This window comes from Branchiostoma floridae, chromosome 19 (assembly GCF_000003815.2).
Source record: "Branchiostoma floridae strain S238N-H82 chromosome 19, Bfl_VNyyK, whole genome shotgun sequence".
Taxonomy (NCBI): domain Eukaryota; kingdom Metazoa; phylum Chordata; class Leptocardii; order Amphioxiformes; family Branchiostomatidae; genus Branchiostoma; species Branchiostoma floridae.
Genome location: NC_049997.1, coordinates 866,389 through 880,993, shown reverse-complemented (window position 1 = coordinate 880,993; position 14,605 = coordinate 866,389).

Genomic DNA, 14,605 nt, shown 5'->3' with positions numbered 1-14,605 from the left:
AGCTTATGCTACTGTCTTGCCACGGAGGAATTTGCTTGGAGATTACCCAAAATGACCCACGCACGTGCACGTGCATCCGCGGAATAGCGGGTGTCGCCAAGTTGAACAAACATTACCACCACGAGTAAGACAGTCCTGACGTTTATATCATCAGCCTCGTATACGACTAGAAATGGCCTTTTTTTACGCTCTACTTCTAATGAAACAAGAATGGATTGCTGATATTGACATTGGTACAGTACAAAAAGGACATACGTTTCCATTGTTCGATGCTTTCTACGTTATCTAGTTAACCTGCTAGTGGTGTGAAAAATGATGCCTACTTTTTAGATGTCGCTATGCACATGCACGTCCTCTCATAACTAAATGATATAAACAAAAATGTATATCATTTCCAAGGAAGAAAAGCCCTGTAATACATAACCAATGAGTTTTTAAACATACCTTGTCACTTTTGTTTATCGTCAAGAAAGTGAATTTCCTAAACAAAAAATGAGATTATTTCTTTTTCGAACCTAAAATAGCTATTAGAAACATTTCAATGAGAATGAGCCATTATAATTAACGTGTTGTACTTACCTTGTGAGGGTGTTAGATATATGTTCCGTCCATCGGGCCTGCATTTACCACACCATCCACCACATCGGGCAGAGGCAACCTGAAAAAAAAAGAAAAACATTTCAATCAACATATCAAAGAGTATATAAACGAAATATTTTTCTTGTTGATGGTATTCAAAGATTTTGATTTTTCTTGACGATATTTAAAGATCTTGCAGTTGGGGATGGGTTATACCGTGGATCCAGTATTGAGTTTTAAGTGAAAGATTTTGCTGCATGGATGCGCGGTAAACCTTTAAGACATTACCGAACAGTAAGTTATAGACAGGCAACAAACCTTTCTATCCTCCGAGACAAACATGTCGTTGATTGTCAGAGAATATGGCCAATACTCTGCCATGACCCAGTGGACTTCTGGTGCCAGCTCAAGTCCCGTCCCAGTCAGATCCACTTTGAACGTTCCCTTCGCACATCCCTGTGCAGCTGAATAACAGTCGCCTGCATGCCCGTAAGCAGCATCATTGGGCCCTGTTGTCATTAGAAAATATATGCCACCTAAAATGACTTCCTTGGCAAAAGTTGAGCAAGTCAAGCTAAAAAGTTTCTATCAGATTGTGCAAATCGTTTGATCAATAAGATATTGACCGACTACATCAAACATACTGCGTCATCAAAAAGAAAAAAAAGAAATATTTCTTATTTTTCTCAGACTTGATGACGTATTGACTTGAGGCATTCTTACGAGTCAGTCATCCATGGGTCATTCACATTTAGCACTGCTTACGGGTCACATTACAGGGGGTAACAACATGATGACCTACCAGTGGTTTGAGCAAAGGTGTAGTCATTTCCAATAACTTCGATCCTGGACGTATCAAACTGGATTCTGAGCTTGCTAAACTTCGTGGTCCCTCGTTTAGCCCATGGGTCCTGAAGATAATACAAAAGAAATCTTTATTGACACGACAAAAGTACAGCGACTTACGTAAATATATCATCACAATGACGCTGGCCTTACACGTGTGAACCTTTAAGTTATAATCACTAAGACATATTTGTTGTACAAATATATTCATAGCAATTTAGTTTATCCTTCAACTTAACGTTTTCACTGTTGTGAGCAGCTATACTTTGCTACCAAGAGTTTCACCTACCTGTAATGGACCGGTGCATTGCCAATGACTTGCGTGGACCAGTCGATCGCTAAAGAAAATGGCATAGTTCTCATCAGGACCGGACGGTAGGGTCAGGAACTCTTTTGGGTTCGCCGATGCCATGTCATGGCAATGGTCGCGGAGGGCTACATCACTGTCCGCAGAAAAGGGGTACAGTATGTACTCGCCGTCGTTGGCATTGGTGCGTAGAGATTTAGCTTCAGCGCACGATGTGGGCTTGTGGCCTGCAAGAGTTAGTATTATGTTAATACTAAATGCTGTGGCTAAGGACAAGCGATATGTTTGCCTCAGCCAAGACAATCATGATTTTTATATCTCATTTCACAATCTGGGATCCAACTGCAGGCTGTATTATCAACTAAACTTAGCGGCGGCGGCCACGCGCCAGTTCTGTCCTGGGCAATGACCCTAATTGACGCAGCCGCAGAAGGCCCAAAAATGACTCCACTGCCGTAAGGTTGCCCAGAGTTACCCCCAGCAAAGATCTCATTTAAATATGATAATAAGCTACTGTAATATTGTAATGAACCTAGTGCAGCCTAGGCCCTTGTTGATATGCAAGAGTTTGGCTGATAAATGCCCGACCTTCCCCGCCCTCTGTCCCGCCTCTGTTCTGAATTTGAATCGCGCGCTAATTTCTTCCTAGTGAGATAATTGGTGCACCCCGTCATATGCCAACAGTAAAACTAGATAATAGGTATTGTATTCAAAGGACTTCAAAAGTTACTTTCCTTTAAAATTCTTTAGGAGTACCAAAACATGTAGGGCTGTAGGGTGAGAGAACAAAATATATATATACTATGTGATATTCAAGAGAGTTACTGAGCCAAAATCTTTTACAAAATTGAGTTTGATTACCTACACATAAACAACTTGCATTTGAAGTACTACGCACAATACACATTCATATAACAAAGCAAAAATCCTTGAATGAGGCAAGTTCCCTGTAAAACGTTTGTCACCTGTGTAGACAACACAAGATTGTGATTATTTCTTCACACTCTCTGACTTATACGAGTTTGTGTTTTCTTTCGTTTTGGTTGGACCATTGACGATCCAAAAATTCTTTGGATGAGTTTAAGTTAAGTATGAGATTAATAGGATTTCAAACAAGTGTAGGAATTAGTGGGGTGAGTAGGAACAGAACAAAACAACATACCGACACCCGGAATGGAACCCGGGGCGGCAGATTACAAGTCCAACATGCAAACCACAACACCTATACCAAGGAGGTTAAAAGACCTCCTTGCCTATACAAGCTATACTGTTCGTGTGGTCAGTTTGACAGCGCTTGAACCCCACTGTGACACTTTAATACTTCCCATTTTCTTTCAAGATTGGTCCTGGAATCTGTGAGATCGATATTCCTGTGTAAACTTACGCCATACTCAAACCTCACAGTATGACACATCTGCTAGCCTGTTACTCACTGTGTGACGCATTCAGCCTGTTACGTGTACAAGGTCGGCGTGGAAATCAATGTAGACATTCGAGGGGCGAGTAGGAACAGAAAGAAACAACATGCCGACTACTAGTACTACATTCGGACACCCGGAATGGAACCCGGGCGGCAGATTACAAATCCAACGTGCAATTACCACAACACCAAAAGCTCAGAGCTGTTGCCGTGATCAGTTTGGCAGCGCTTGAGCCCCACTGTTACACGAGTTTTGACTCAATGTCTTTGAAGTCAAAGTCAAACAACCAGTCTGAGAGTCATTACTTTATACTAGTATGCTGACCCCTTCTGTAGTGTGCACTGGCTTGGGTTCTTTGTTTGCCGGTAGCAAGGAGGTATAATCTCCTTGGAAAATGTTGCTTCCGATGCATTTTTTTCTGAAATGCTTCTGCCTTATTTATGAAAATTCACCTAAATATGGACCTGTATAAATCTTCCATTGCATCAGGATCATTTTGTGTGTGTGTGTTTAGTAACAAAACCTTTTAGTCAAGATCTTGATCTCACTGAAAACAAGAAAGCTAAAGCTGACCCTGTAGTATAAACAACATAGACACACTGCATAACAAAAGACTACAAACAAAAGACTTGTAATCATTAGACCTTTTGTTTTGTAGAAAGCGCAAATTACAGATAATTACATCTCATAGGGGTGCGAAGGACATTATTCATTAGCTCCTTGGCTTGATTGACAGCAAGATTTTCTCTTGAAGGGAAATATTTATAATCTCAACTTTAAAACGTTCTGAGGACCCCTAGCAATCTCTAAGGAAGATTAGATTTGAAGTAGAATGATTTGTAATGACCTGTGCTACACGAACCTGTGTTACACATTTTACTTATCATTAGGTGTCTTATGCTATAAGGCAACAAAGACAGGGACACCCCCGAACTATGTCACTGGAAAAGAAAAAAATCATATTTTTACTAAAACAGGAATGATATTTTTAATGTTGCTAAACAGTTCCGAAACGGGAGTAGATCAAAGTATGTACCCTCAAAAAATCATACGTTTCTAATGCTGGGAATGGGTCCTCGGATTGCCTTTTTTGTGAAAAAAATATACATTATATTATATATGAAATTATAAAGATATTTGATAATTTCTATCATAGAATTACAATTTTTACAACCATAACACTCTATTTTACCTTTCTGTCAAGTTTGAACCATTTTGTATCATTTATGGCTGAGTTATGGCAGTTTTCAGACAAGGTCTTGAAAATCACTGTACAGACCCTCTGGGCAACCTTACGGCTGCTGAGGAGTCCATACAGTATTTTATCCTATTTTCGACGTGTAACAGGAAAATGTAAGAAAGATTTCATATTGGTTAGGCAGTGTAGGTTGCAGATGTTGAGATTCGGAAAAAAAAACTAGGTTTTGGGCCATCTTTTCGGCCTGTGCTGACTCCTAATTTGAAGTAGTCAGTCCCTAAAATGACGTAGGCGAAACTCTCTTGTAGCACATCTCCATTCATAGATCATTGGGAAGAAAGGTTTCCGATATCTATTAACGGAAAGGAGCTTGGTCCTTAAAGTAACTAGCCATTTATCTCCCCATTCCACAACCGCGCGAAGATCACTTTCTAAACTAGCTGCCATTTCTGTATTGACTAAACTGGATGATGTACCATTGGAACAAGAATATAGGGTGGAGCCATCGACGTAGAAAGCAAGTTCACAGGGAATATGATCAGGCAAGTCGTTTATGAGGGAGGGCACCCGGATGTTCCCACATCAGTCTCACACAAGACACGACTCAGTTTGGACGTTCTTCATAGAGCAGACGTTCCTCTTCTATACCTGAAACAATGGAGAGAGAAATCCACTCCAACTTCCTTCTGACCGAATATGTCAACTTTATGGCACCCTGACGTCATAATACCTTGCTTGCTGCCTCACTTAAATTTGTCACTTGGAGGACGTAGCGTAGATTCACTCACTCTCACTCACACTCACAAGCCGCTTGCTCCAGGAAGCATAGCACCTCGACATCTCTCCAAAGACCTGTCCTGGGCGGCCTGCCAGGCAGTGGGGAGGTCCATGTTCACAGCTGCCGGGCTGATGTTAGCTGGTCAAGCCATTCCATGCGGAGTCTCCCTCTTGGCTTCTTCCACCTTGGGGTCGGTTCAAGGATGAGCCTAGCTAGTTCGGTCAAAGGTGATGTCCTTGCAAGGTGGCCAAAGAGCCGTAGTCTGGCTGACCTGATCAGATAAGAGATGGGGGGTTGCTTCGTCATCTGACGCACTGTGGCATTTGGGAGGAAGTCAAACCAATGCAGCCCAAGGATGCGACGTAGGCACTTTGTGTCGAAAGCGCCGAGATGCTGCTCCCAGGAAGCAGTTAGTGTCCAGGCCTCGGATCCATACAGTAAGATAAAAAGAACTAAGCTGCAATGTTATATAGATTAAGTTTTGTATGTTTGGAAAGTTATGCCAAGATGTTCGCAAGACTTGCCATAGCCGAAGCCGCCCGACCAAAGCGTACCTGTATGTCTGCAATACACCTGCAGTCCGAAGTGATGGTACTTCCAAGGTCGCTGAATTTTTTAACAGCTTCAACTTCCTTTCCGTTGATCACCTGGTTTTCTGGGTGAGGTTCGTAGTCACACAGTCTTCTGCCAGCTGATCATAATGCCGAGTGATTTTGTTGCTGCATCCACGTGCTGGCTCGCGATGCTGAGAGTTTCCAGCAGATCTGCCAAGATGGCCACATCATCGGCATAGTCAAGGTCTGTGATCCTGACCCTACCGCAGGAACTCTGGGTCACGGTCCTGTCCATGACGTAGTCGATGGCTGTATTAAGCGGGCGCGAGTACAAAGTCTTATCTTACACCACTGTTAATATCGAATACGTCAGAGTTTTAGCCATTCACTCTCACGCACGAAACCGTGTCTGAGTACAGGGATGACAGAAGGCCCAGGAGTTTGGACGGAACACCATTGGATTTTCAGGATTTTCCACAGTGCAGCTCTGTCCACAGAAGCAAAGGCCGGCGCCTGTTTATGATCGACGTAGGCAGCATAGAGCGGTTCTCTCCTTAGCTTCTGAAAGGATCATGAGTGTGACAACTCTGTCCATCGTAGACCGGTGCTCCCGGTGTTGTTTTTCAAGGAATAGGGGGCGTAGTCTTTTGACAGGAGGATATGGGCGAGGACCTTCCCTGGGACACTGAGCAGTGTTATTCCTCTATAGGCTCGTTCTCATTTAAATGTCGAAATGCTGTCGCCTGACTTTACGCCTTGATATGGAGCAAATTATAGACAACATCACTGGTTCCTTCATTTTTCCACAACCCCTGTAATGTTTTACAAAAGATGCACCACAACATTCGTATTGGTTGATGGCTTAAAATATTATTATAGCCACGGGTGAGATTTCACACCCTAAAAAATGGCTGTCGCCTGAGAAGAAACGAAGAATTCAAATAGTAGCCAAAAATTTAACAATTCAATTCCCAGAATGATTGTTCGGCAGGTGAAATCAGCTACCCAGGCCCTCTGTCCGATCACGTCAGATCGCTACTATCACTGATCTTGGAGGCTGTGTGAGGTGGTTTATGTCTGTCGCCAGATTCTGTAACAAACGTTACCACCACTAGTACGATGGTTGCCACGGTTATATTATGCACGTATAACACTAGAAATTGCCGTTTTTGTGACGCTGTACAGTTTTTCTGGCTTTCTAAAGAAACAAGAAAGGGTTGTTGACTGTCATTTGTATCCCACCTTGCTTAACAAAATGTTGTACAGAAATGACTGTAACAAACGTTACCATTGTTCGATGCTGTATAGGCTTTCTATTTGACCTGGTGTAAAAAAGCTGCCCACTTGTCAGATGTCCCTAGGGGCATTCACTTATACCTAAATGATGTAGTCAATAAGTCCTTTCGAAGAAAACAGGGTAAAGTCTACTGTTGTAACAAACGTTACAGGTAACGTTTGTTACATGCCCTGTAATGCATTACCAATGGGACCGAAAATAATAAGTTGCCATTTTTTGCCTGTGGTTAAAAGAGGAATTTTCCCAAACAACTAAGTAGTTTTCAGTGAAAATAAAGCCGATTTTTTTTCGACCAAAAAAATGCCATTTTTGACATTTCAATGAGAACGAGTGTATAGTTGCCACAGTTATCCTTCGGCCCTTTCTTCCAGAATGGGAGGATAACACCAAGGCGCCAGTCTGCTGGGATGTTCCCAGTTCGCCATATGCTGGCGATTAGTGCGTGCAGCCAGGCAGCCACAGCTGGGCATCCTTTCAACAGCAACTCTGGTGAGATACCATCTGCACCAGCAGCACGGTCTGGCTTTCTCAACTTCATCTAGCGACAGGGAGTCTACCGAGATGGAGTCAAGCTCCCTAGCCAATGAAGCTAAGGCATCCAGCTCGTCACATGGAGGTGGTGGGGGACGGTTCGTGAAGGCTCGAAAAGTGTTCCCTCCACCTCTCTAGCTGTTGTTCTGGTGTCTCGAGGTCCGTCATCCAGGGCCTTAACATATTGGCTGTGGGTGGAGTGGTCTTCCGAGAAAGAGTCCTGAGAGTTATGTACAGGACAGACTGATTTCCAGCTCGAGCTGCTGCTTCGATTTCCTTTGGCCGTGTTTCCAGCCAGTTTTGTTTGTCCATCTTTAAGAGTTTGTTGCGACTGCCATTGAGGCGTTTATATTCACTGACGTCACCCCTGAGTCTAGCCTGCCTCCTCAACTCTACCACCCTGAGTGTCTCCATAGACAGGAAAGCTTTCTTCTTTCTAGACCTTGTAAATCCCACTCTCTTTGTTGAGTAGACTCTCCGGTGTAAATGAACAGAGTTGGGCTGAAGTTGTTTGTTTAGTTTATTGTCTATGAAGCGTTTAATTGGGTCAGTAGACTGGGAAATCCACCCCGACTTCCTTACTGTTTATACAAATTTTATGACATCCTGACGTTATAACGCCCTGATGTCTGTCAAATTGGAGACTTGGACTATGCACTGGGAAATCTGGGAGTTAAAACAACAACAAAAACAACAGTACCCTCTATATTCTTTCAGGAAAGTCAGATTTAACAATGTTGTTATGTAACGTAAAGTTACATATTTACCCTTTTTGTACTTCAAAGGCGGAGGCAGATTCGAATCTGAATATGGGACTATCTTCACTCTGCTTCTGCCCACTGCCCACTGCCCACTAAAAAGTTTCGTGTTATTTCTTTGTTGTTGTTGTTATTTTGTTTAAAAATCCTTGGCGTAATTTTTCGGAGCATCGGATGTGAAAAGTACCACAACTACATCACAAAGGTCAGGTATTCATATAGTTATAAATCTTTGTATATTGTATCAAGTTTTCATTTATTTATCAATCTTTGTACTTTGTATCAAGTTTTTAGCGCATAACTAACAGCGTTAACGGGTGGATCATGATTTTCGGGACTGAAAATATGTAGTATGCGTAGTGATTGGTGTTGAATTTATGATAAGAATACTAGGCTAAGTATATTGTTTGACGGAAACGAAAATTTTCAAATGTTGCCTACCTCCGGGACTCAAATCCGTGTGTAACGATTCTTAAGAATGGGGAGGGGGCGTAAATATGTTTTGTGCATACTGGCAATGAGCATTACAAAATCTCCTTGATACGAGTAATAGACGTTCTGTGTAGGAAAACTGGGTGGTAATTAATTAGCTTGTTAGAGCACAAATGTACAATAAAGGTCATTCATTCATTAAAGCAGATACCACAACATTAAAGCTCAAAGGTATTCTTACCCTCATCATGAAGAGCTTCATGAGTTTTCAGATAAACTGACCAGGTCGTCCACAATACCTATTATGGCAGAAAGGCCAGTTCGTTCCGCACATGAGCAGTGACGTGCCCCGCTAGCCTTGGAACGGCAAGATCTACTACAATTCTACAGGACATTTTAGACCATCCGTATCATGTCAAACATCAGTAGGAACGGTCAACCGCAATACCTTTTACGGCAGAGATGATGTCTGCAACGATGGAAGGATGCCTACTGTTACAGTAGAACTAGAAGCCATTTAATTGCACAACCCATTTGCCTGCATATAATTTCATGCAATTACCGCTTGGTGCAAAAATGCGAAGTTCAGATGAATGGAAACTAGCCTGACTAAAATCGCGCCCCTACGCCGGCCCTACGATTGCGTAAACACAGGCTAAATGGAAACTGGTTTGAGATTTTGGGATTCCGTGCAGTTTACAGAAGTGTGTGATTATCCATTGTGCCAAGGACCGACTCTGAAGCCCCGCCCCCTGTTCGATCAAGTTTTATCTAGTACCTCTGACATGCTCTATCGAACATCTCCGTCAAAAACAGCGCCAGTGAGATAGGAATGGCCGCCGCCGCTTTTTAGCCGATAATACCGGCTGACGTCGTTTGAGCTTTTGGGCCATAAAGTACTCTCAAACCGGGCCGGGAAAAAATGCTCTGCCTTCTTTGTTGAAGGCTACATCCACTGGGTTTAGTCGTTAGAGGAGGGGTCGGATATACTAGTAGTTGGGGTAATTATGTACAGTTTTTCAATATTGAGGTAATTTTTTCTGAGCTATATATTTCAGATGTCATCTTTAGGGGTAATGTTATTTCATGAACACTTCAAAATTGTATCGTCTATGGATAAAAGTTAATTTAATCATCATTATCAATAGAATGCGATTGAGGTAAACGAAAGGGTTTGAATGTTTTTTTAAAGAAATTTATGGAGGCACCAGTGCACCGTGGCAGTCAGAGCCTTCGAAACCAGCCGCATTATCAACATGAAGGAGAAAAGAGCGGCCAGGAAAGTCAAACAAGCTGTAACAAACAGGCAACCAGCTTGACTTCATACACACATGGGGGGGGGGGGCGCTCATCTGTCCTAGCGACGGGAGAAACAGAGACTCACCTTTGACGGGTACATTATGTGTTACTTACTAGATAAGGTCTCCTCATCACTTCTAGTGGACGATATATCCAGAAAAAAAATCGAGAGACAGAGTGCCGGCAGTACCGTGTCCATAGCTGTCTGTTCTGTTCTGTTCTGTTCTGGCGAGCTCGCTGCTAAGTTTAAATACGCGCATGTTGACAATGACGTGAAAATTGAGTTATCGTTGGTAATACCAATGGCGTTAGAAATAGATTTTTTACCTAATTGGTAATACCCTGATTCAAAGGCGTGAGAAATATACTTCAACACCGTGAGTGTGGTTGGAAATTAGAAAATGTCCGTGGCATCACACTACACACAAATTACGATAGGTATGTCGTCTCATAGGTATGCGAAATCCAATTTTATCTCCAAGCAGACGCTGTGACCATTGGGGCATTGTGTGCTAATCTGAACACGAGAGACTCGGCGAATATGTTATTTTGTCAGTAAATGCCAGTTGGGAAAACAGTTGGGAAGTGTAAATCTGTGACCATTTGGGTATTGTATACCGTAAGTGCCTAATTTGACTACGACGGAACTTGGCTAAGATGTCATTTCGGCAGTGAATGTAAAGAGGTATGTTAAGACTTAAGAGTAATGTTTGTCATACAAAGTTGTGAAGCGAAAACCACTTGTGGTCTTTCATAAACAGTATCACATCTCGATTGAAAACTAACACGTCAGTTGATTTGTAACGTCCGAAGCCACAAAACGTACGTCTAGTAATACTGTCAAACTCCAACTTATTGCATGAAAATGAGCTTCAAGGGTTTGTGCAAGGCATAAAATAGCCCAAATTGTTGAAATTATTTCTGAATTCGAATGGTTATGGGAAAACTTGGTTTCTGTTACAAATCCCGTTGAGGGACAATAAACAGGCAGTTCCGTCCAACATTGGCACAAAAAAAAATTGGCATGGACTCAACACTGTCAAAGTTAACAAAGCTGTCTTTTTGTGGCCTAGGCTTAGTGGACTAAACCTGATAACTCCATAGAATCCCCTGAAGTGACTGAACAATACGCCACACAATAGACAGGATCCTACTGTACCTAGGACGTCATAAGTAGATCTTTCGTAATACCCTGATTCAAAGGCGTGAGAAATACGCTTGTTGTTCGAAAGCCGCCACAACTTACAGGGATTGTCGTGAGTGCGGTTGGAAATTAGAAAATGTCCGTGGCAATGGACTACCATACAAATTATGACAAGCACGCGGTCTCCATACTCCAATTCTATCCCAAAGTAGACACTGTGGCCCCTGGGGCATTGTTTGCTAATTTGACCACGGGGGACTTACCGAGATGTCATTTTCTCATTGAATGTCAAGAGTTATGTTAAGAGTAATGTTAAGCATAGTCTTACACAGTTGGGAAGCGGAAATCTGTGACCATTTAGGTATTGTGTACTGTAAGCACCTATTTTGGCCACGAGGAAATTGTCGAAGATGTAATTTTGTCAGTGAATGTAAAGAGGTACGTTAGAAGCATATCTACAATTGTGAAGCAGAAATCACTCGTACACGAAAAATCACCACGATCGATTGAAAGTAGAACGACTAACACGTCGATCGGTAGCAAAGCCCATGCAAATTTGTGAAAAACTCAGAAATTATGGCGGCTCTTTGCAAAAGCTGTGAAGACTGCCTTCTTCAAAAGGAAACGCTAGACGACCCTAAAACTGATGCGAGCGAAAATATGAAATATATGGAGTAGTGTACTACATATAAAGATAGTCCTAACTCTTGTTCACCTTTTGCCGCGGGTTAACCTATATCCGTTGTTTTGAAAACAGGGTATTGGGGATATGAAATGGATGGACGGTTGTTTCAAGCTGCAATGTTTTGAAATATTGCAATTTGAAACCATCGTCCGTCGACTTGATATCCCTAAATTGTTTTAAAACAAGAGCTTCTGAAAAAAGCTGGTCTTTTGCTTACTTATATTGTGTAGGTAAAATTGTTTGGCATAGTTTGGTCAAGCGTGGGTGCCAAGTCTGCAACGTTGGCAGCTCTGACACAGTTGGTTAAGCGTGAATGCCAAGTCTGCAACGTTGACAGCTCTGGCACAGTTTGGTCAAGCGTGAGTGCCAAGTCTGCAACGTTGGGACCTCTGGTACTGTTGTTCAAGTGCAAGGATATATATATAAACTGTCTAGTCTGGTAGTGGTTCTACAAGAGTATATTTTGCTTAGGTGAAGTGTGATAGTAACACAACTGTATGAATGATGTTAACTTTATTCTGATTAAGTTGTGTTTCGCTGTAAGGAACGGTTCTGTTACAGTACAACCGAGTTTTATCAAAGTGCACTGTAGTAATTAAATTTTATCAGTAGATGTGTCCTGAATTTCTGAAAGAACAAACAAAGTATTGTCACCATAAACAACATAAAACTTTAACTTGGCATATACAGTAATGGAAATAAAATTTCAAAAAACGGCAAGGTCAAGTGAAGGGTAGATATTTTTTACTTAAAACAGGTCTGTGGTATGTTTAATGGAACGTTTCGTTTCTTTTCGCAACGCAATTTTGCTTTTATATGGAAACTTGACGGACTCGTGACGTCACGCGTCAGATTCACTCCGTCGAGCTCGATCGGAATCTTCCCATTCGAAATTATAAATTAACTGTAAGTTTATTTTACAACTATCCAAGAGGGCTAATATTTTTTTTTTGCTGAAAGAAGTTTCTTACACGAAAATCCCCTGAAATTTCTAAAAGTAAGCAATTTCCAAATACGCCCCCCCCCCACACACACGATGTCAGATGCGGCGCACGCATCTTTACACAATTCCAGATTTCTAGCGGTGATTTTCCATAAAACCAAGTAAATGACATGTCAAACTGTTCCCTACAATGTCTGTTTTAATATAACCAAACAGTGAACAGGTTACTTTATAAATTGTACAAGAATCTTACGAGAAATCCTCACCGTTCGCATCCGTCTCTGCAAATTTCCTGCTATAAGCCATGCATAAACTAAACCAAACAGCTCATTCATGGTCGCCCGATACGTATGGCAATCACCGGGACGGAAGGAAAACGTGGCAGCGCGGCGAAAGATTGCAATATTGCCGTGTGGTAGTGACAGATTGTGAGATGAAGATTTCCTTCAACTGCTGATATTGTAACGTTGTTATGATCTGAACTTGCCCAGTGTTTCTCGACCCCCTAATCATAAGGTCTTTAGCATGCCGTCCAACCTACCCCTACCTACTGGGAGGAAAGACTTTCAGATTCTATCTGCAGGTACCGCAACGGTTGGATCCTTTCGTACGCGCCGCGTTCACTAAGAGAAACGAAGTGTGACTGATATCCATCGAATACACGTACACAAAGATACCTTAAATGTTTTCTCTTTACCTTGCAGATATAGTACAAGTTGAATCGCGGAGGCCTTTGGTTGAATAGACGTCTACAAACACGTTGTGCAGGGCAGGTCCTTCATTCCTGCTGATAAGCATGGTCGATCCGGATGGCAGGAAAACTACTGGGAGGAAAGACTTTCAGATTTTATCTGCAGGTACTGCAACGGTTGGATCCTTCCGTACGCGCCGCGTTCACTAAGAGAAACGAAGTGTGACTGATTTCCATCGCAAAGATACTTTAAATGTTTGCTCTTTACCTTGTAGATATAGTACAAGTTGAATCGCGGAGGTCTTTGGTTGAATACAAACGTCTACAAACACGTTGTGCAGGGCACATTACAGGTCCTTCATTCCTGCTTATAAGCATGGTCGATCCGGACGGAAGAAAAACGGACGGAAATCTAATGTTCGTCTGATTGCATTTCGCCGCGGAAGCGCGGCGAAAGACAAAAAACAGCGCATATAGGATAGGTTACCTTGTGGACAGAGGTGAAATAGAGCTTCACGCACTTTATTCATGCGGGTTACAGGAGGGGACCCGGGTTCCAAGAAATGGGCAAAAGTCATGTCAAAATGATCAATACATGATATTTATGTACTTTCAATTCCTTATATGAAATAAATACGATACAGCCACTTATGAACTATTGGTGTTATGTAGTATGTAATCAACTTGAAACTATTTCTTCCACCTGTGACTGCACTTCTTGTCAGTTCCGCTAGTCTGAACATGTGAGCAGATGTAGAGAGGCAAAAAATTATTTAAACTCACAGAAGTCTTGCCACTCTACTGACAGTATGTTAAAACTAGAGTTCCACGAACACATACCTTTGCCAAATAAACCAGGTTTGTTATGTAGAATGATGTCTGTAGACAAATGCGTTACTCATTTCATATATTTTCTAATTATATGCTTAGAGTTGGTTTATAAAATTTTGGCATTGATTATGCAAATTAGATCCCAAGGTACGATTAATTGATATCAAATTGTATCAAGCAAAAAAAAATTAGCTATCAGCATACCAAAAATCATGATGATCCTTTGATCCATTCTTGACTTATTCTCTTTCTTTAAATACACCTCTTACTCTCTTCCCTCTTTCTCAGTTACATGTGACAACTTTGAAAGT